The following is a 19,217-nucleotide window of genomic DNA, read 5'->3' on the forward strand; positions in this document are numbered from 1 at the left end:
AGGTCTTGTGTATCCTATGTCGCTCAGTTCTTCTGTATTCGGACTCGCCATGTAAGTGCTGGATATCCTGCTTGGGCGTTTCCCCATGTGCCCTGTTTGATCTGTAACAATTGCCAGTAGTGAATCTGGGACTGCTCTCCCTCCGCTTGTGTCCATAGAGGTCTTCCGTGCGTGATATATATTGATGTTTTACAGGGCAGCCGTCTTCCTCTCTACGCGGTTTGAGAGACTCTGTGTAGGGACCTCGTAGTTCCGAAAGGATAAAACCCAGATGTTCAATTTCTCTGTATGCTTCTTTGGAAATGTCATGTAACACGTACGGTTTTACGTGGAGGTACGCTTTAGCTTTTTTATCTGTGTGGTATGGCTCGATTAGTGCTAGGTCCTCTGTTTTGAGTGATCGCAGCGTGTGGGTTTTACTCAGTATCTTCAATTTTGCTTTGCTTATCACCATTGCTTTCTCGAGGGTAAAGCGAGTGACTTGCGTTGAAAACCTCTGGCAATTTACGTTTATCTGCGTTTTCTGCCTTCCCATGTTGTGGTGTATTAGACAAATCCCCTCTCTTACTCAATTGGAGTGCAGGTTTTGCATGCCTGACAGGTTTGGTTCGGGCCATTGCATCTGTAGCTGGTCCAGGGTGGGATTTATTTTGATTACCAGTGTCTGCTGCAGAGTCTTAGAAGTAACTGCAGCCTTATCCGTCTGGAGATTTGCTTTAGGCCTCTCGTCTGATCTGGCCACTGAGTCCCCATGTTGGGTCGTGCCCATCAGAGCACTATTTGCCGTGAAGTCGTCGACTGTTCTGGGAGATTTGGTGAGGTCTACCACCTTCTGAGGTGCCTGGGCTGCATCACGTATCCCTTCCCAGTTGTAGTTTTTGAACTCAGTGATTTATTCTGAGATAGCGAAGTCAGATTGCTGTGTTTAACTGCATTAGCGGCAGCTGGTTCAGCTAATTTCAATGTGGTTGTCGGTTTTTTGTTGGCATCCTGTTTCAGAGCTGTTTTTGATTCGACTGTGGTTGGCGTTAAAACTGGGCTTGTCGTTGTACCCGGCCCCAAGTTGAATTTGTTGAAAATTGGGGCTAATTCACGATAGGTACTCGCGATCAGCGTTGGCGTTTCTCTCGCCTCACTGTTGCCTTGGGCTGTGGTAGCCGCTTGTTTTGAATTTAGTTTGTGTTCTAATGCAGCGAATGTTGATTCCCATGACCTTTGCTGCTCAATACTTTTTGACTCCATTGCTGTAATGTAGCCTTCTACGAAGGTAAGTTTGGAGTTCATAGTCGCGATTAATGTTGTGTTTTCTTTCAGTGAGTCGTTAATTGCCTCATATAGTTTGCCGAACGGCGCCAAAGCTATTGTGACAGCAGACATGATCGTTAATAACTCTGTTTTTTTATTTGGGGAATCCTTTTTGGGTCGCTAGTGATATTTCACTTAATCTTCTGTTCTTTGAAGGTGTCCGGGTAGCGGATGAGCGCCGATTTGTTAAAGGCAAGTCTGAAGTTGATGCTTCGTGTAGGTGGCTTATCTCTGGGTCTGATGTGTTTGGAAAGGGTTTTTCTTAAGTCTTAAGTTCTCCACAGTATTGCCTGCGACGTCCCCCCGGTTACTGTGTGTTTTTGTATTCTGGTCCCACCTGAAGATAGGCTTTAGTCCAAGAATATCGCAAATTGCGTTCCATGTTTGCGCTATCGGGCCTCAAGGGCATGCGTACCTCTGATAGAACGCCACTTGGTTGTTTGCTGGTAGGTTTGTTCGCCAGGCCGGACAGGGGGAACCGACAATCTGTTTTGATGTCTACACTTTCTTTGGCTTCATTTCTTTGGCTCGTTGGCACTTTATCGAGTTGAAAGGAGGACTGCTCAGGAACAATGTTCACTTGGTCGTTGTCCTCGTGGGTGTCAACTGGTAGAGCAGGTGGCACTAGACTTAAACTCGACGATCGCAAAGGAACCCCATCATGTTCTTCCAAAATTCTGTTTGTTTTGCGTGATTTGTTTGCTGGCGGCGTTCTTGAATAGCCTCCAATATTTCCCGTCGGTCAATTTTGTGTCTGTGTCAAGTTTGCGCTTTTGTTGCTTTGTGAAGAAGTCTTTTAGTGAACAAGATATCAGAGGATTTGGCAGAAATGTAGGCTCTAGTGCTGAGTTCTTGTGATACCTAAGTGTTTTTTTTCTTGAGATTTTACGTGGAACAGTTTTTCGTTCTTGTTCCTTGGTTTTGTATTTAATTTCTCTTTTCCTTTTAGTTTTATGCACTCTTTTGTTCTGGGTTGACATTGTATGTGGTTTAGCTCTCACAATGGGCTGGCCCACAGCCGGCTTTAGGGTGCCGCGGCCCTCACCGGAATCCTTTTGAACCGCCTCTTCTAGATGAGGTACTGCCGCTACTGGATCTAAATGGGGAGCGTTAGGTGGGTGGTCTGAGACGTCACTGTTGCCGTGTTGCTGAAGGTTCTCTGTCGGAGTGCTGTCCCGATCTAACGGGTGTGCGTGAACCTGAGCAGTTATATTTTGGAATAAGGCGATGACCTCGACCGGCAACCCTCTGGCCTTTTCTTCTCCTCTGTTTGGGCGTGCCCAGGATTCCTCAAAAAGGGGATTGCACTCCTTATTTACTGTGTTCGCACTGTCAAAATTGCAGTGACAAAGGTCGTTTGGATCACTGTGTCTTTGTTTCCGCTCGGAGCCCGTGTTTGTGGGCGTTGCAGCTCTGCTCCCTACACATTTCCAGGTCACCCGCTCTGGGACCAGCGGGGACCACCCTCCAATAGCCCCGGCTGGCACACCACTTGCCTCAGCAGTAGTGGGGTGGCTGGTTTGTGCATGGGAGAGATCTATCACTCCGGCTAAATCCACTGGGGTTGGAACCGTTGGTCAGGATGTCGCTATGTGGTCAGTCATGTTTACTATCTCAACTCCACCGGCGTCCTTCTGGATTGGGGGGTCGCAAGCAGGAGTAGGTGCGAGCAGCACTGCGACGTTGATGGAAGGGACTTCAAGCGCAGCTGCCGCAGTCTTGCCTCTTCCCATCGGCGATCTTTTGTCCAGTTCGGTTATACTGCTTCTCAGGCACCGCCTGCCCGCAGCATCATCGTCGTTGGGAAAAATCTTTACCACCTCCAACTCCATCGTTCCGGCCTTACCCTTGACAGCGGCTGGTGACTCCAAGGTGGACGACTCCATCTGTTCTGCAGGCTGCCGCAGACTGCGCTCACCTCTGCGCTCAGCTCTGCGTACCGCTCTGTTGTACCTGTGGGTATCTTAGAGTCCTCCCACACAATTGGGAGCATAGAAAGACTTCCCTGCAAGGGAAACGCGCTGTAAGACTCGTGAAGAGCCTGGATTGATGACTGCGCTCACCTCTGCGCACAGCTCCGTGTATCCTGTATTTTTCCATTTTACTGTTTTTACTCCTGTCTTTTATGGAGTTGTTGTCCTTGTTCGTATGTAGATTTGGAAATACCTAACTGTTTGCGCTACCAACCAGTGTCTAACTGGGATCTATAGTGACACTTGTCGTTTGTCGTATATATTAGATGTTCATAAGTGCCATCCTACTGACTAATACAAGTTTACAAATATATGGATTTGACAGATAATTTTTAATATTCCATGAACAAAAAACGCCACGCCCTTTGATCCTCTTCCTCTTCTTCCTCTGAGGTTACGGGAGTTGTTGGAGTATTTTGGCCTAAAGGGAAAGTTTTTTTGAAAGCGTACTTGCTTGTAGTTAGGGGTGTAGCTAGGGATGTTGCCCTTTCTGTACCTCTTACTTTCAGCCAAAAAGCCTCTTCTAGTGTGTCGGGCTTCCTCTGAACTTTGAGCCTGATCTGGGTCATCTGAGCTAATGGTCCCTGGTTTGGATTCAGAATCAATGTCCGATGTAACTGGTGATGATAAAGTAGTTTTAATTGCTGATTGATCTCCATCATATTTTGCCTGAAAAGTGTACACTCTATCATTAATATAATCTTTTTCGTCTATGTAAAACTTCCTGAACTTGCAAAGTTTAATATCTTGGTATTCGCCTAAAATTGTGTTAATTTTCTCATAGTTTTTTTCCTTCGTAGCAATCGGGTTAGGCATTTCTGAAATTTCCTTCTTGATTTGTTCTATTTCTAAAATAACCCTAGTGTGTTCTCGTTCCGCATGTTTAACTAGAATTTTCATCAAGATTTCGGAACTGTTGGTCAGATTTGATTCCCAGTCTGATGCTAGGTCTTGGTCATCCTGATGAGTAAGATCCGGGAAAAAAAGTATCCCAAGCCCTCTGTGAATAATGTTTTGTTTGAGATAGTTCTTTAATGAGACTTGTTCCCAGTATTTATTCATTTCTTTTTTGCAGAGTCTTTCCAATTTAATACATTTTTGGGCTAGTGTTTCAGTTTTAAATATTCGACTCCTAAATGGATTGTTGTCTGTGCCTCGGGGGGCAAAAAGGGTAGCACTGTCCTCATCTCTGTTTTGCAGATATTGGGCCAAATTGTATTGGCAAAGAGGTGTCGAACAGTATTGTGCAGCACTCCAAAAGGAAAGATTTAGAAGAACAGTGGTCTGAGAAATTATCCAATGCTAGGAGGTGCGTGCAAAGACAATAGGTCATTGGGTTCCTATGTTATTGGTAGGTGAGTACAAGGTATGCATCAGCACTTAGGACAGAAGGGTAATTTCTCGGAAACCCTTTCAAGAAAGGTAACAGTAGATTTGGAAATACCTAAGTGTTTGCGCTACCAACCAGTGTCTAACTGGGATCTATAGTAATACTTGTCGTGCATATTAGATGTTCATAAGTTCCATACTACTAATACAAGTTTACAAATATATGGATTTGACAGATAATTTGTAATATTCCATGAACAAAAAAACACCACGCCCTTTGATCTTCTTACTCTGAGGTTACGGGAGTTGTTGTTCGTATGTACTTGTTTATAGCACCCATTTATCCCGGGGTAAAGGAGATCGACAAATCTAACAAGATAATAAAAGGCCAGATGTATGTTTGTCCCTATAAGTTTGTCAGATGCAGTCATAGCTATGCCTGTTGTCACCACTAGAGGGAGATGTTGCCTTACGATATATAGAGACCATGTCAATTTGCATAGCTTCACCTCTTGTCACCGCTAGGAGCTGTTGGCTTAGGTATAGTGGGCCTACTGTGTCAATGAAAACCTGCACTTTTGCCTGTCTATACAAGCCTGCACACTTGTGCACAAATAAATAAATAAATAAAAGCACCCCAGAGTGGAGAATTGGAAAGCGAAGTGTCCCAGAGTGGGGAGTAAGAAAGAGAAAACACGCAGAGGGGGAGAGACAGAGGAATCCCCGGAGTGGTGAGAAGCACCCAATAGTGGGGAGAAGCAGGGAGACCCAGCCTGGTGATTGAGACCGAGAAACACCCCATAGTGGGGAGTGAGAAAGAAAAGCATATCGGAGTCGGAAAGGAAAAGTCCAAGAGTAGTGAAAGGCAGAGAAAACCCTGGAGTGGGGATTGGAAAACAGAAATGACCCAGAGTTGGGAGAAACAGAGAAAATCCCTGAACTGGGACTGAGAAATGCCCAAGAGTGCGGGAAGGAAGGGGGTGAATGAAGAAAACCAGAGTGGGGTTGTGAGACAAAAACAAGCCCCAATCAGGCGTTGCACACTGGACCAGGACCTTCGCCCTCAGCCTTCGATGTAGCGCGCGATTAGAATGATTTTTCTTTAATTTCAACAAATTCGAAATGAGCCGATACCCAACCCGTCTCACACCCCCTTTTACAAATACACAATATTTATTTTAATTTCAAAGAAAATCACACCATTTTTATATTGGGCAGCAATCACCATGGGGTGATAATTACAATGAAAACTACTGAAATACACTTGGGTAACCTTATACAAGAACATATCCAAAGCACAATTGAGTAGGATCACTTTTTGAATTAGGATAGATACCACCCAAGTTAAGGTTCCCCACTGCAATGTTCTCTCAACCCACAATGACTCGAATTCTGAGTGGATAGAAAGAAGCAGCAGGTAGTCAGGGATGTGAGGCAGCAGACAGAATCAAAATCTCACAAAATAAGAGGCAAAGCTGGAATTTAAACCCTTTCCAATGGCCTAAAATGACACTCCGATTTTAACAAATAATTAATTATATGTGTAATTAAATAATGATGTACATATGTTTTATCACAGTCATGGGGATGTCATATCACTAGCAACCATAAGGTAAGGTATCACAAAAGGCATACAGTTCAAAAAGCAGGTTGAAATTGAAAACACAGTGCAGGCAAATCACACATGGAAAAGTTGCCTTTTTTTCTAGTTTGCCGTTTTAAATGTCAAACGTTTTCAGAAAAATGCGGTTGGAATGCGGTTTTTTGGGCTGGGGGATAGATGCAGATCACAGGGACAGTATAGAAGTGAAAGGAGGGCTATAGCTGAAGAACTGTCGTGGTCATGAAGTCCGGGGCACAGGCATGCCGGGGTTGCATGCACAGGAGACCTGGGTGGACACTGTCCTGGCGCCTTTGGCGCCAGGCTCATGAACAAAAGTAAACAAGAACATCCATTTAACACCAAAAAGCTTTTATTATGGACATAGCACTTCAGATGTACTAACCTTGAACATTCCATCCATTAAGCAGGATGCATTAACTTTGCACATTCCATCCATTAAGCAGCCGCAAGTGTATTCTTGGGTGTGGCTACTAATGGATTGCCTTCGCACGTGCTCATTCTCTAGGAATGGCATGGTATGGCTGGTAAGCCGGCCCTAATGGGCGTGCCCACGATCTCAGCTATATAAGCTGCCCCGATGCTCAAGACAGACGCTTGGCGTTATTCTGCACTTGCAAGCAGTGGAACGCTCACCGTCGCCTGAGGTCAGACTTAACTTTGAAGATCCTGCTTCCTGGACATCCTGCTTCCTGCCAGCCTTCTTACCAACTGGGGGAAGCTGTTCTTACCTGTACATCTCTTCTGTGAACCAAGTATTCATCTTTACACTTTCCGGAACACCGAAATCTTCATCTTGGCACCGCAGCATGACACGCTCCATCGTCGACAGCAGCGCCTGCAAGGAAAAACAGAAGACAACGTTAGACATCGAAAAAAGTCAGTTTAAGGTTGCGCTTCGCCATACTTCACGCTTTCCTTAAACCATCACTTCTCCAGCATGGGGTCTGGCATGGATTCACATGCTCATGAATATTCCCCGTCGTCAGGCTGGGAATCCTCGGTAAAGAAAAAATCAGTATCAGTTTCGTTTCTGATCTGTCTTTCTTAGTAGTAACCAATCACTGATCTCTGGGTCATACTGACCCCAGCCAATGACTGCCCTCTCCCTAAGCCCCGCCTCCGGCAGCCATCCTCAGATTTTTACCGCACGCTCAAGTGTTGGGAGTCCTCATGTTTAGCTCTAGAGTTTTTTACTGCGTTGTCACGTTTTTTTCAGGAGATTTTCTCATTTTTTCAGTTTAATCGAGCCTCAAGCTCCACCGTTTCTACTTCCGATAACGGGGACCCGTTTCGGAATTCTTCTACGCCCCTCAAGGGTGAAGTTTTCATCGAGTTTACACTTCTTGGAGGATTCCGGAAGATCTGCCGCCTACCTCAACGGACATGGCCCAGGACAAGGGAAGCTCGGCGCCCGGATCCAAGCTGTTCAGGAACTGCCCTGGATGCGGATTATGTAACGTTTTCAAGGACGACGAGCATTCGCGATGTCTCTACTGCCTTCTTGAGGACAAGACGCACGTGGAGAAAGACTGTGCGTTCTGCAAGAACCTTACGGAACGGACCAAACAAGATCGTCGTTCCCGCCTCGCCACCTGGCTGGAGAAGGGCACAGCAGGTGAGAAGGCAAAGAAGTCGTCTGAGCGGGCTTCTAAATCCTGTGAGGGCGCCCCGGCGACGGGCGCCCAACTGAAGGCCAAGCACCGCAAGTCCGCGGGCACCGGGAGCGCTGAAAGGTCGGGCTCTTCGGTTGCTAGGCAGGGTGCTACTTCCCCGGCACGTTTGACCACGAGCCAGCGCTCTGGTTCGGGGAAGAGGAAGTCCGAGAACCCGGGTAGGCCGCTGGAGCGGACCCTGTCGATCTCGAAGGGGGACCGAGGCGCTGACCCCTCCCCTCAAGGCGAAGGCCCAGGACGCACCTAAGGTGGCGAGGGCTTTGATCTACCCGGCTAAGGCCTCTACCGAAGTGGTCACTGCGACCCTGGCGAAGCCGGCTGAGACTACGCCAGTGGAAACGGCCTCTGGGCTCAGAGTATCCCTGCCACCGCGGAGGGAATCCTCTTTCCAGCCCATCGCTAAGACCCCCGTGAAGCCCCCGGCTGAAAAAGAGGGGGGGGTGGTGGCCATTACAGACTCGGAATCAGCCTCTGAGGCAGAACTGGTGGAAACCGAGAAGGGCCTCAATGAAAGGTCCATAGGCCTCAACGAGAGGTTCATAGGCCTCAACGAGAGGTTCGATAAGGTTCGATCTCAGGGGACGGTTCCCGCTGACGTGATCGAAGATAGCGACGATGATGACGAACAGGGCCCAGTGGAGCGGACATCCCGTCCGTCGCAGCCATTGCCCGAGCCCCAGGATAGCTTGGCGGCTATTTTGTTGGCAATCCAATCCTTATATACCGAGATAAGGACGAGATTATCACGCACCCCGATGGAGGAGCCAGAACCAGGCCTGTCGGGAAGCCCTCCGAACAAGCGGAGGAGAGTCCACTCCGCTCCGCCCTTCATGCCTGCAAAACCGGTGGACCCCTCATCCCCCTCGCCGGACCCCAGAGAGGATACGGCGATGAATACAGCGACGGGGACGGACGATGACGGCGGCGATGACACAGCAGACATCCCATCGTCAACCCCCCCCCGCGGGCGTCTCCAGCCGATGAGGACGGCTCTTTCCACGCCATTATAACCAGGGCATCCAAGCTCTTCCAGCTCTGCCCTGAAGAACAGAAAAAGGAGGGGTTTCTGTACCAACGACTAGAGGCCAAGAGGAAGACGGTCCTCGCGGTGCCTTTACTCGACATCTGGGACGAGGGGCTTGCTTTCCTCAAGAACCCTTCCACGACTCCCGCCAAGAGGGACAGGTACGAGAAGAAGTACCGAGTCCCCGATGCCGCCCCCTTGTGCCTCAGGGCCCAGCCCACGCCGGACTCTGTCGTCTCGGCAGCAGCTAAGAAGAAGGCAGCGGGCGCAGCGGCTTCAACTTCCACTTCCCCGCCGGACAGCGAGGGCAAGAAGTTGGACTCTATGGGACGACGAGTCATCTCATCGGCGGCGACGACGATTAAGGCAGCCAATGCCTTAGCGATCGTGGCCCGCTACGACAAAGAGCTCTGGTTCAAGATAGCTCCCCTGCTAGATTTCCTGCCTGATGACAAAAGGGCAGAGGCCCTAGAAATTCTGCAGGAATGCAAGGTGGCGTCGGATAACGCCATAACGGTGGCAACGGACATTGCCGATTCTGGATTTCACCAACTGGGCAACGGAGTTTGCCTCCGACGACAAGGATGGCTCAAGGCGACAGACTTTCGCCAGGACGTCCAGACCAGAGTGTTGGACATGCCGTTCGACGGCAACAACCTTTTTGGTAAGGCGGTGGACGAGTCTCTACAGGCCATCAAGACCGACTCGGAGACGGCCTGGGCCTTTGGGGTGCTTCAACAGCGACGGCCCTTTCGGAGCTCCGGAGGCAGACAGGGTGCCTCCAAAGGATCCAGCGGTGGCTCCTCCACTTACCGCCAGACGGCCCGCTCCTCTTCCCAGGAGGCCTACAGAGGTCACGGCATGCAAGGGGATCCCGCTGTCGTCGCCAAGGCGGCAAGGCCGCCTCCAAGCAAGACTGACCCGGCCGTGTCATCGGGCACCCACTGAAGCACCCTGGTGGGAGGCTGGCTGACTAAGTTCGTCAGCGTGTGGGAGTCCATCTCCACCGACCGTTGGGTGCTGGACACCCTGGCCAACAGGCACTCGTTGGAATTCCAAAAGAAGTGCCCTCGCATTTCTCCCGTGGCCAGGAAGGAGAATCACCTCCCTCAACTGCTGTTGGAGGTAAGGGTGATGCTCAAGAAAGGTGCCATCAAGCTCGTCCCCAGGAGGCTCCGGGGCTCCGGAGTGTACTCAAGGTACTTCCTCGTCAGAAAGAAGGCAGGCGGTTGGCGCCCCATCCTGGACCTGCGTCGGTTAAACAAATACATCAAGGCGCAGAAATTCAGGATGGTCACCCTCCAGCACGTGCTGGGACAGCTGGAGGAAGGGCGACTTCCTATCGTCGTTGGACCTTGAGGATGCTTACTTCCACATCCCCATTCTAAAAAGGCACAGGAAGTTCCTCAGGTTCGTGGTGCAGGGACGCCACTACCAATTCAGAGCCCTACCGTTCGGATTAAAGTCGGCACCCAGGGTTTTCACCAAGTGCCTGGCACCAGTGGCGGCGCGGCTGCGCCTGCAGGGGATCCACGTCTACCCCTACCTGGACGACTGGCTAATCCGGGCAAGGACAAGGGAACTCGCCGTCGAACATACGGCGAGGACCGTCCGGTTACTCACGGAGCTGGGGTTCGCCATCAACTACCCCAAATCCCACCTGGTTCCATCGCAAGTAGCACTGTTTCTGGGAGCGAAGCTCGATACAGTGGGGCAATTGGCCCCCCCTTCAGTGGAGAGGACCAGGACCATCCTGGGCAAGGTGCGGCGCCTGTTAGCCACGGATATGGCCAGGGTGAGGTCCGTCAAGTCCCTTCTCGTGATGATGTCCTCATGCATCTACCTTGTACCCCTTTGGAGACTTCGGATGCGTCCGCTACAGGAGTTCCTCGACGCCCGCTGGTTTCAGACGACGGGCTGCTTCGAGGACAGGATCCCTCTCGACGAGGAGTTCTATCGGGCGATCCTATGGTGGGGCGCCCGGGCTCACCTCACTACAGGCACGGACTTTCAAACCCCAGCGTTGCAGGAGACCGTGATGACGAACGCCTCTCTGGAGGCTTGGGGGGGCCCACACCGGAGATCTCCACGCAAGAGGCCTTTGGCTCCCGGAGGAGAGGTCTCTCCACATCAACATCCTGGAGCTCCGAGCAGTGTTCTGGGCGCTCAAGTCGTTCCTTCCGTCCCTCAAGGACAAAGTGGTGAGGATCTTCACCGACAACACCACCACGATGTTCTACATACGGAAGCAGGGGGCACCAGATTCCCAGCCCTATCCAAGGAGGCCCAGGATCTGTGGCACTGGACCGTCGCCCAGGGGATGTTTCCCTTCCACTTGGCAGGAATAAAAAACACCATCGCTGACTCACTCAGCAGGGAGCTGCGCTCGTGCCACGAGTGGGAACTGCGACAGGATCAAGTGGATCGGTTCTTCCAACGATGGGGCAAACCCCAGATCGACCTGTTCGCGACAGCGACGAACTCCAAGTGCCAGAGGTTCGCCAGCAGGTTCCCACACCCGAGGAGCATGGGCGATGCTTTCTCGTTCCCCTGGGACGGCCTGTTTCTATACGCGTTCCCTCCATTGCCGTTGCTGCTCCGCCTCATCAACCAGCTCAAGAGGTCCAGGTGCAGGATGATCCTCGTCGCACCGGCGTGGCCGAGGCAGATCTGGTTCCCGAACCTTCTGGGCTTGTCAACGTCACCACCAGTCAAGCTGCCGGCGGACGCAGATCTTCTGTCCAAGGAAGGAGGCGCCATTCTCCATCGCGACCCACAGTCGCTGAACTTGCACGCCTGGCTCCTGCAGCACTAGAGTTTGGAGGGTACGATATACCGGCTGATTGCAGAGAGGTTCTTGCAAAAGCCAGGGCGTCCTCAACTCTCAAGTGTTACGGTCCTAAATGGAAGAGGTTCTCTGTCTGGTGCCGTGCACAGAAGATTAACCCTCTGCGGATTACGGCCCCTCAAGTACTGCCGTACCTACTGTCGCTGGCCAAAACTGGACTGGCTCACGCCTGCATCAAAATACATCTGGCTGCAATCTCCCGATATACCAGGACTACGGGACGGGCGTCCTTGTGGTCTCATCGCCTGGTGAAGGAATTCGTGAAGGGACTATTCCGATCATTCCCGCCGGTGAAGGCTCCTGCCCCGGCGTGGGAGCTTAATGTGGTGCTGACCAGGCTCATGGGGGCCCCATTCGAGCCTCTGCATTCGGCGCCTTTGAAGTTCCTGTCATGGAAGACCGCTTTCCACGTGGCCATCACCTCCGCACGACGAGTGGGAGGGATCCAGGCCCTATCTTGCAAGCCTCCATACTTGACTTTTCATAACACAAGGGTGGTGCTGAGGACGCACCCCTCCTTTATGCCCAAGGTGCCGTCGGACTTCCACCTCAACGAGCCCTTGGTGTTACCAGTTTTCTTCCCGTCGCCTTCGTCGCCGGCCGAGAGGACTTTGCACTCGCTGGATGTAGCTAGAGCGCTGAAGTTCTACGTGGACCGCACAAAGAGTTTTTGGAAGACGTCACAACTGTTTGTGAACTTTGGGTCTGTGAATCAAGGGAAGGCTCTCTCGAAGACTTCCATTTCCAGATGGCTCTCCGGCTGCATCATGCACTGTCACCGGTTGACAAACCGACCGCTGCCCGGCTGTCCGAGAGCCCATTCGACCAGAGCGATCGCTGCTACCACGGCGTTCCTGTCTGGTGTGCCCCTGCTGGACATCTGCAGGGCTGCTACGTGGAGGTCGACTCACACCTTCACAAGATTCTACTGCGTCGATCGGGACTCCAGGGAGGAGTCCAGGGTCTGCCAAGAAGTGCTGCGCAACCTGTTCGCCTAAGGTGAGCCTGGTGAGGAGGTAAGAATTGCTTAATGTTGAGTTTTGGATGTAATGCTTAATGTTGAGCCTTTGCCACCTCCCGTGGTTATGCATGTGTATACTGCTATGTATTCTTTATTCATGAGCAAGTGAATCCATGCCAGACACCATGCTGGAGAAGGAACAAGTTACTTACCTGTAACTGTTGTTCTCCAGCATGGGTCTGGCATGGATTCACATGCGAACCCTCCCACCTACCCCTTGCGGCTCTTCACTTGGTCATACTGCCACTTGGCGTGCTACCAAATCTGAGGATGGCTGCCGGAGGCGGGGCTTAGGGAGAGGGCAGTCATTGGCTGGGGGCAGTATGACCCAGAGATCAGTGATTGGTTACTACTAAGAAAGACAGATCAGAAACGAAACTGATACTGATTTTTTCTTTACCGAGGATTCCCAGCCTGACGATGGGGAATATTCATGAGCATGTGAATCCATGCCAGACCCATGCTGGAGAACAGTTACAGGTAAGTAACTTGTTCCTTACCTGCTGTCAAACATTGCGGTAGCATCCATCTTCCATCCGGCCGCATCTCGCGTCTCACAGCTGCATTGAAGCCGCATTTCCATATAAGGGAAGAAAACAGAAGAGTGACATTATTGCAGGCATGAATAGGAGAAACATATAAAGACATTAAACGGAACGAACAGCATCCCAAGAGCTCAAGAAAGACTTACCAATCATAAGCAGAAGCATAGTTGCAGCTGGACTGGACTAATCCTTATCAGGGGGATCAGTGAAGGAACTAGATCCCATTCAACACGCCCCTGCCAAAAGTAGCAGTACGGAGACCTTATCTTCCATGATTCACAGGTGAGCTTTATGGGCTGGCGTATGCTCACAGAAACCGTACTTTGGGGTGAAGGGTTCAAGAAGGTACATCAATCGGAGATAAGCGCACTTGCACATTCTTATCTTCATGCAGGAGCAGTATCACCACGTACCATCGCTCACAGCTTTTCTACTGATGGAGAGGCCTGAAGGCGGTGATTCAAGTTCAGGGAGGGTTGCAACCGTGCCCCAACGCCTCTGCAGAGACCAGGTGAGTGCAACAAGAAATGGATGAGATTTGTAAGATAAAAGGAGGTTCTGTTTTGGTAAAATAAAGCCATTAAAGGGAGGAAATCGGTTTGGAAAGAAAAAGGACAAGTTTGACTTAAACTAGATTATTCAGACTAAATTGTTAGACACGGTACGGTTAATTTGCAATTTAACCCTTTCACCCCGCGTTCAGATCTATGTGGGAATTAATTTCAATTATTCCAAATATTGCTAAGGAGTTACAAGATGAGGTGAATGAAAGAATTGCCCTAACACTAGAAAAATAAGGACAGGGTGCACTGGGAATTTGAACATTTTAGACAAATTATCATGGTATGGATAGGCCAAAGACAAAGGGGTCAAGATGGGGTATGTTATGTGTTGCTATGGCATGGGGAACTACTCACAATCAGCACTTGAGTTTGGAATTTGGGAGAGCTTACTGAGTTCTGGTATCAAAAGGTTCTGGTCACCGGATAGCGGGCTTTCCTGGCAAAAGACAGCTGGGCAAAGGTCTGGACACGGCACAGCAACGCTTCAGCTGGATGGAGCAGGTAAGCAGGGCAAGCAGGCAGCACTGGAGAATCCCAAAGTGGCCTCAGCCACCTTTCCCCTTTCTCCCTGAAGTTAGTGGGATTTTGTTATGAGGTTTTAGTGCTGAAGGGTGGTACTTCCTGGATAGGAAGGTCTGGTCCAACTATCCCTTTTCTGCCAGTGGGGTCTGGAATCTTGCAGAGTGAAGGTGGAATATCTGGATACACAGGTGCTGGAAAATTCAGAAGAGAGTGTGTCAAGAGTTCTGTCAGCTACCCTTATTTATAAGGCATGGTGACATCATAGGATTATATGGTGGGGCAGGCTTAAACTAGGCATGCCTCTAACAACTGGATTGGCCAGGGGTGATTGTTACCGCCTTGCTGTCAGCTGGTTGGATTTCTAGAGACATGACATCAGCTTTATGATGTGGCTTTACAATGCCTACGATCATCCCACAGTTACTTTAGCTAAAATCCAGTTTTGACATAAATGGCACATTTTTACAGTTGTGGCATCTTAACAAATTACATAGGCAGAATAAATATTTTATGCAGAGCATGGCAGTCCCACCCTCATGTCTGTAGGACTTTGTTTCGCCTGTCTAATAGTTTTTTGCGATTTTCAGTGATAAATATTCGATAACTTTATACATGGGTATAGATTATCATAAGGCGTGTAAGTATTGAATTTCACAGTGGCATCATGTACACTTTCCTCGAACTGTCCAATTCTCTGCCATTTCTGTTCCCAATATGGCAGTGAAGGCTACCATGTCTTAAATTACAAACCACAAAATTACATTAAAACTGTTAACTTTTTATATTCCTACGAAGTCCTGTTGCAAAGATAAAAGTCTTAAGTTTATTAATAAAATAGTCTTTAGAGCCAAAATGGTCAGCATTGTTTACCATATAAGGGCATAGTTCCAAGGCTGCTCTTGAGTGGGCTTTGAAGCTCCCAGTAGAAGTCGCGGAGACGTGTGATTTCCTATTTCACATGTCTGTGTCCCAGAATCTCCATTGTAAGAGGCCGCAGACCAGACAATAGTCTGATGAGCCTGTGATATGCGGCCTTCTGGCCCATTCAAAGTTTTCCAAGGTAGCAATTATCACCCATGTGTCCTAGAATTTATGGTGGCTCCTTCTTTCGGCGGGTTAGGCCACTCCTCTTGTCAGCCAAATGTCTCTTGAGCCATGGAAGAAACCTGTAAGGCTATTTTTCAAAAGGCAGCCCATGTCTTTTATTTCTTATTTTATTTTGTTTTAAATTAAACGCAAGCCTGTTGAATAAAACATCCCATATATGTTTCCCAGCAAAATAAAAAACCTTTACATTGCTAGGCCAAAACAGGGCCTTCTTTCAACTTTACACTTTTAAAACAAGCATGTTTCCTTATTTACAAAAGTGCAATTTAACACATGGTGAAGTCTGCTGGGCTGACCATTTCAAAAAGTTTTCTCTCTGAATTTCCCTCATTGTTTTGCAGCCCTAGTCAGTTTCACTTATACAACAATCTGTTTAAGGCACATGTCCATTGAAATTGACGTAGGCCCAGAGAGCCAGAGTCTCTTTTGCAGCATTGATATTTGACATTTTGTAACTCAAATGTCAAGCGTTTTCCAGTTCGACTGAAAATAAATAAAGCTTCTTTTGAATTCTCAGATTTGGCTGACACAGCTTGTCAGAGGTATAAGGTTCTATTTTGCTGGAGCACAATCTGGATATGGGTGGGCATGGCAGGGTCTCAATGATGAAAGCAGTGTGATGTTGAACAGATGTAAATAGCGCAGGGCGTCATCATGATATAGGCCAAATATTTTCCTTTTTTAAGGCAAATGTGAATCAAGCAGCAAAGCAGTGCTGCTTCTCAATTTTCTTCTTGGTGCATGTAAGAAACACACTGGCAGACTTTCTCAGTGTGCCCCCCTGGTTCCATCCTGCCCAACAGGTGCTTGGCCAGATGGTGCAGCCATCATTTTGTAGCTGTAAAACACAGTTTTGATGCATGGCAATGGTGCTCCAAGGAGCCAGCGCAGCCATTTTGCTGTTAACTGCTGAAGTGCAGCCGGATGATGTGAGGAAGTACTGCTGAGTGGGTAACTATATCCCACAGGAGTGTAGCCCACTCTGAGCTGAAACTATGGGTCCAGGCATTCTTCGAAAAGGGCAGAATTTAGGGCGAGAAGCCAGCAGCCATCCCTTCAAACCCAAATTATCCTAAGTCTTATGTTGTTTGTGATTTCCTTTAAAGATAGGGAAAGTAGTTACGTTTAAATAGGATTTCAGACGTAGGACTGTATTGAATGACACCCTGAAGAGCACGCCTGATTTTCTTTTGCAGAATAGGGTTTGAATTTAGGGAAAGATTTGTTTTCTTTGGTTAAAAGAAAATAAAGAACCATAAAGCCAATGTCTGGTAGCCCGAGTCCTGTTTCTGATCCCCCCCCACGCCAGGTAGAGATCCTCTTGTTATAAATGATCGCCCCATTTCTGTTATCAAATCTGCTCTAAAACCTTTGCTTAGATTCTTTCTAATGATCTTGAAGCTTGTTTACCGTATCTATTACAAGAGGATCAAAAAGGTTTTATTTAATACTCGACTCCTACATAATATTTCATATTATTGTGATCCCTCAAGAGCACCATATGTGCTGAAAAGGATTTCAGTCGTGTTTCCAGGGCCTTTGTTTTTACCTGCGTGGCAAGGTATTGGTCCTCTTTGATTTTACTTGCGTGGCAAGGTATTGGTCCTTTTTTCTGTCTCTGGCGCAAATTCATTGTTCTTGTCCATAAAAATGTGTTTTTCATGATGGCTCTTTTTCTCCATCATTTCCAATCTTATGAGGAACTTGAAAAGGCTGCCCCTTATCTGTTACATTTTGTCTTATTTTTGGAGCCACTACTTGTAATATCCATGGAAATGAATTTATCACAGGGGTTGATGTATTTGGTTATAATGTTAGACTTTCAGCATATGCAGATGATATTTTATCACCTCAAACTATCACTTTGGATTATTTGTTGTAAACAGTGAACAGGTTTTTGAATGTCTGTTTACAAACGAAATCTTCATAACTGTGAAATTCTTGCCCCACCCCTTTTGCTTATTCTCTATCACTCATAAATACCTGTGGAATAGTTTGGAATTCCCTGCTATTAAATACCTTGGCATACTGTATACGAAATACATTGAAACTAATATTACACACTTAAATATCTTCTATTTTATCAAAAGTTGAGGAGCTGATATCCGGTTGGTCGCCCCTATTCCTTTTTTGGTGGGGACATGTAGACGCTATTAAAATGATGCTTGTACCCAAAATCCTTTATCCGTTATCTGTTTCCACTCGCATTACCCGCTTCCTTTAAAAAAAAAAAATAGATTTTCGTCTTACGCGATTCCTAGAATTGCCATAAAAAGTAAAATTCCTAAGATTAAAGGTGGTGTTAAATTTCCAGACTATGAACAATATCATGAAGAGTTTGCTCTTAAACAGTTGATTCAATATTTATCATATGAACAATTGAGCATATCATCAATATGTTGTTTAAATGTAACTTAATCTTACATCACATTATCGTATGTGTGGTGGTTTTTTTTGTTTTTTTATTTTGTCTTGGCCCAATATAAAAGCATCTTGTTTATTGCATTTTAAAAAGAAATAGTGTGGGATTTTTTTCGGAGTGATACTTATGAAATTAGATTGTGAAAATGTTGTAAAGATCCATATTCAATGCTGCCAAAGGGGGTGCACCTACTAGTTGTGTAAGTAACGTGGTGACGTTGATAGTGGGGTGGCGGGTGACATCGGGGTTGACAACATCATTGAACTTGGAGCTGCTTGCATAAGGTGACACAGAAGCAGGCGCAGCGTGAGAAAATGGTGAAATGCAATGAAATGCAATGAGGGGTGGGTGCGTTGGGTGTAGTATGGGGTAGTTGTATAGAGCGGGCAAAGGGTGAGGGTGCAAGATGTTGTAGGGGGTATATGGTAGGGGGGGGGGCTTTTGAGCAATATATGAACAGTAGAGAAGCCTTTTTGTTTGTAGGCCCATGTTAAGAAAGCATTCCTTGCAAACATATAATAGAGCTGCAGGCTGTGTGTGACAAGCAGTATGTGCATTTTGTGACCATTCAGCAGAAACAGTGTGCTGAAATGTTGCACGCCTGAAGTTTCCCTGAAGAACGCAGCCACAGCGAAGTCACCGTAAGAGATACTTTTGAGGCCAATGAGCTAGGCACCTGGGTGCACAAGGAGAATTGATAGAGAAATAGAAATTAAATACAGTTAAACTCCAGCCACTGTGTCCTATAGTTGTTCAGATTACACTCGGTAGCAATGTGTGAGAAGGGAGCTGGGGGGGCCAGAGCATTGGGGTAGGGGTTATGGGTTACGGGGCGAGGAACTGATCAGCGGGTAGATGTTTTGGTGCCCCTAGAGTGCAACATTGTACAGTGTCCTCGCTGATGTCCACGGTGCACACCATTGGTCTGACGCGGTGTGAATGTCTCGCCCCTTAACATTTCAAGCCATTTTGTATAGTGAACATTGCCAACCAGTAGCAAACAAGTGTTCTTGACTGATCAGTACAACCACGCAATTGCGGCGCAGTGTGGGGAAGGTTTGTGAGGTCACAAGGGGTCTTAACGTAATTGTGGCCCAAAGGTGTTTTGTCCAATTAGGGTCACTCAACATATATTTGGACATAGGGGACTGATGTAATCCCACCAATCAACTCTTGTGACCTGCCTTAAAAATGTAAGTAAAATGTTGTATGGTACTTTAGCAATTTATGTATAAAATGTCCAGCCGCAGTGGGTGGAATA

General features: G+C 48.0%; 1 protein-coding gene across 3 annotated transcripts in view; it reads left to right on the forward strand.

The window, feature by feature from the left end:
* Positions 1 to 19,217, forward strand: part of HSPBAP1 (HSPB1 associated protein 1) — a 1,532,307-nt gene that overhangs the window by 246,324 nt on the left and 1,266,766 nt on the right. The gene's annotated exons all lie outside the window — the stretch shown is intronic.

This window comes from Ambystoma mexicanum, chromosome 9 (genome assembly GCF_040938575.1).
Source record: "Ambystoma mexicanum isolate Mex_15411 chromosome 9, UKY_AmexF1_1, whole genome shotgun sequence".
Lineage (NCBI taxonomy): Eukaryota > Metazoa > Chordata > Amphibia > Caudata > Ambystomatidae > Ambystoma > Ambystoma mexicanum.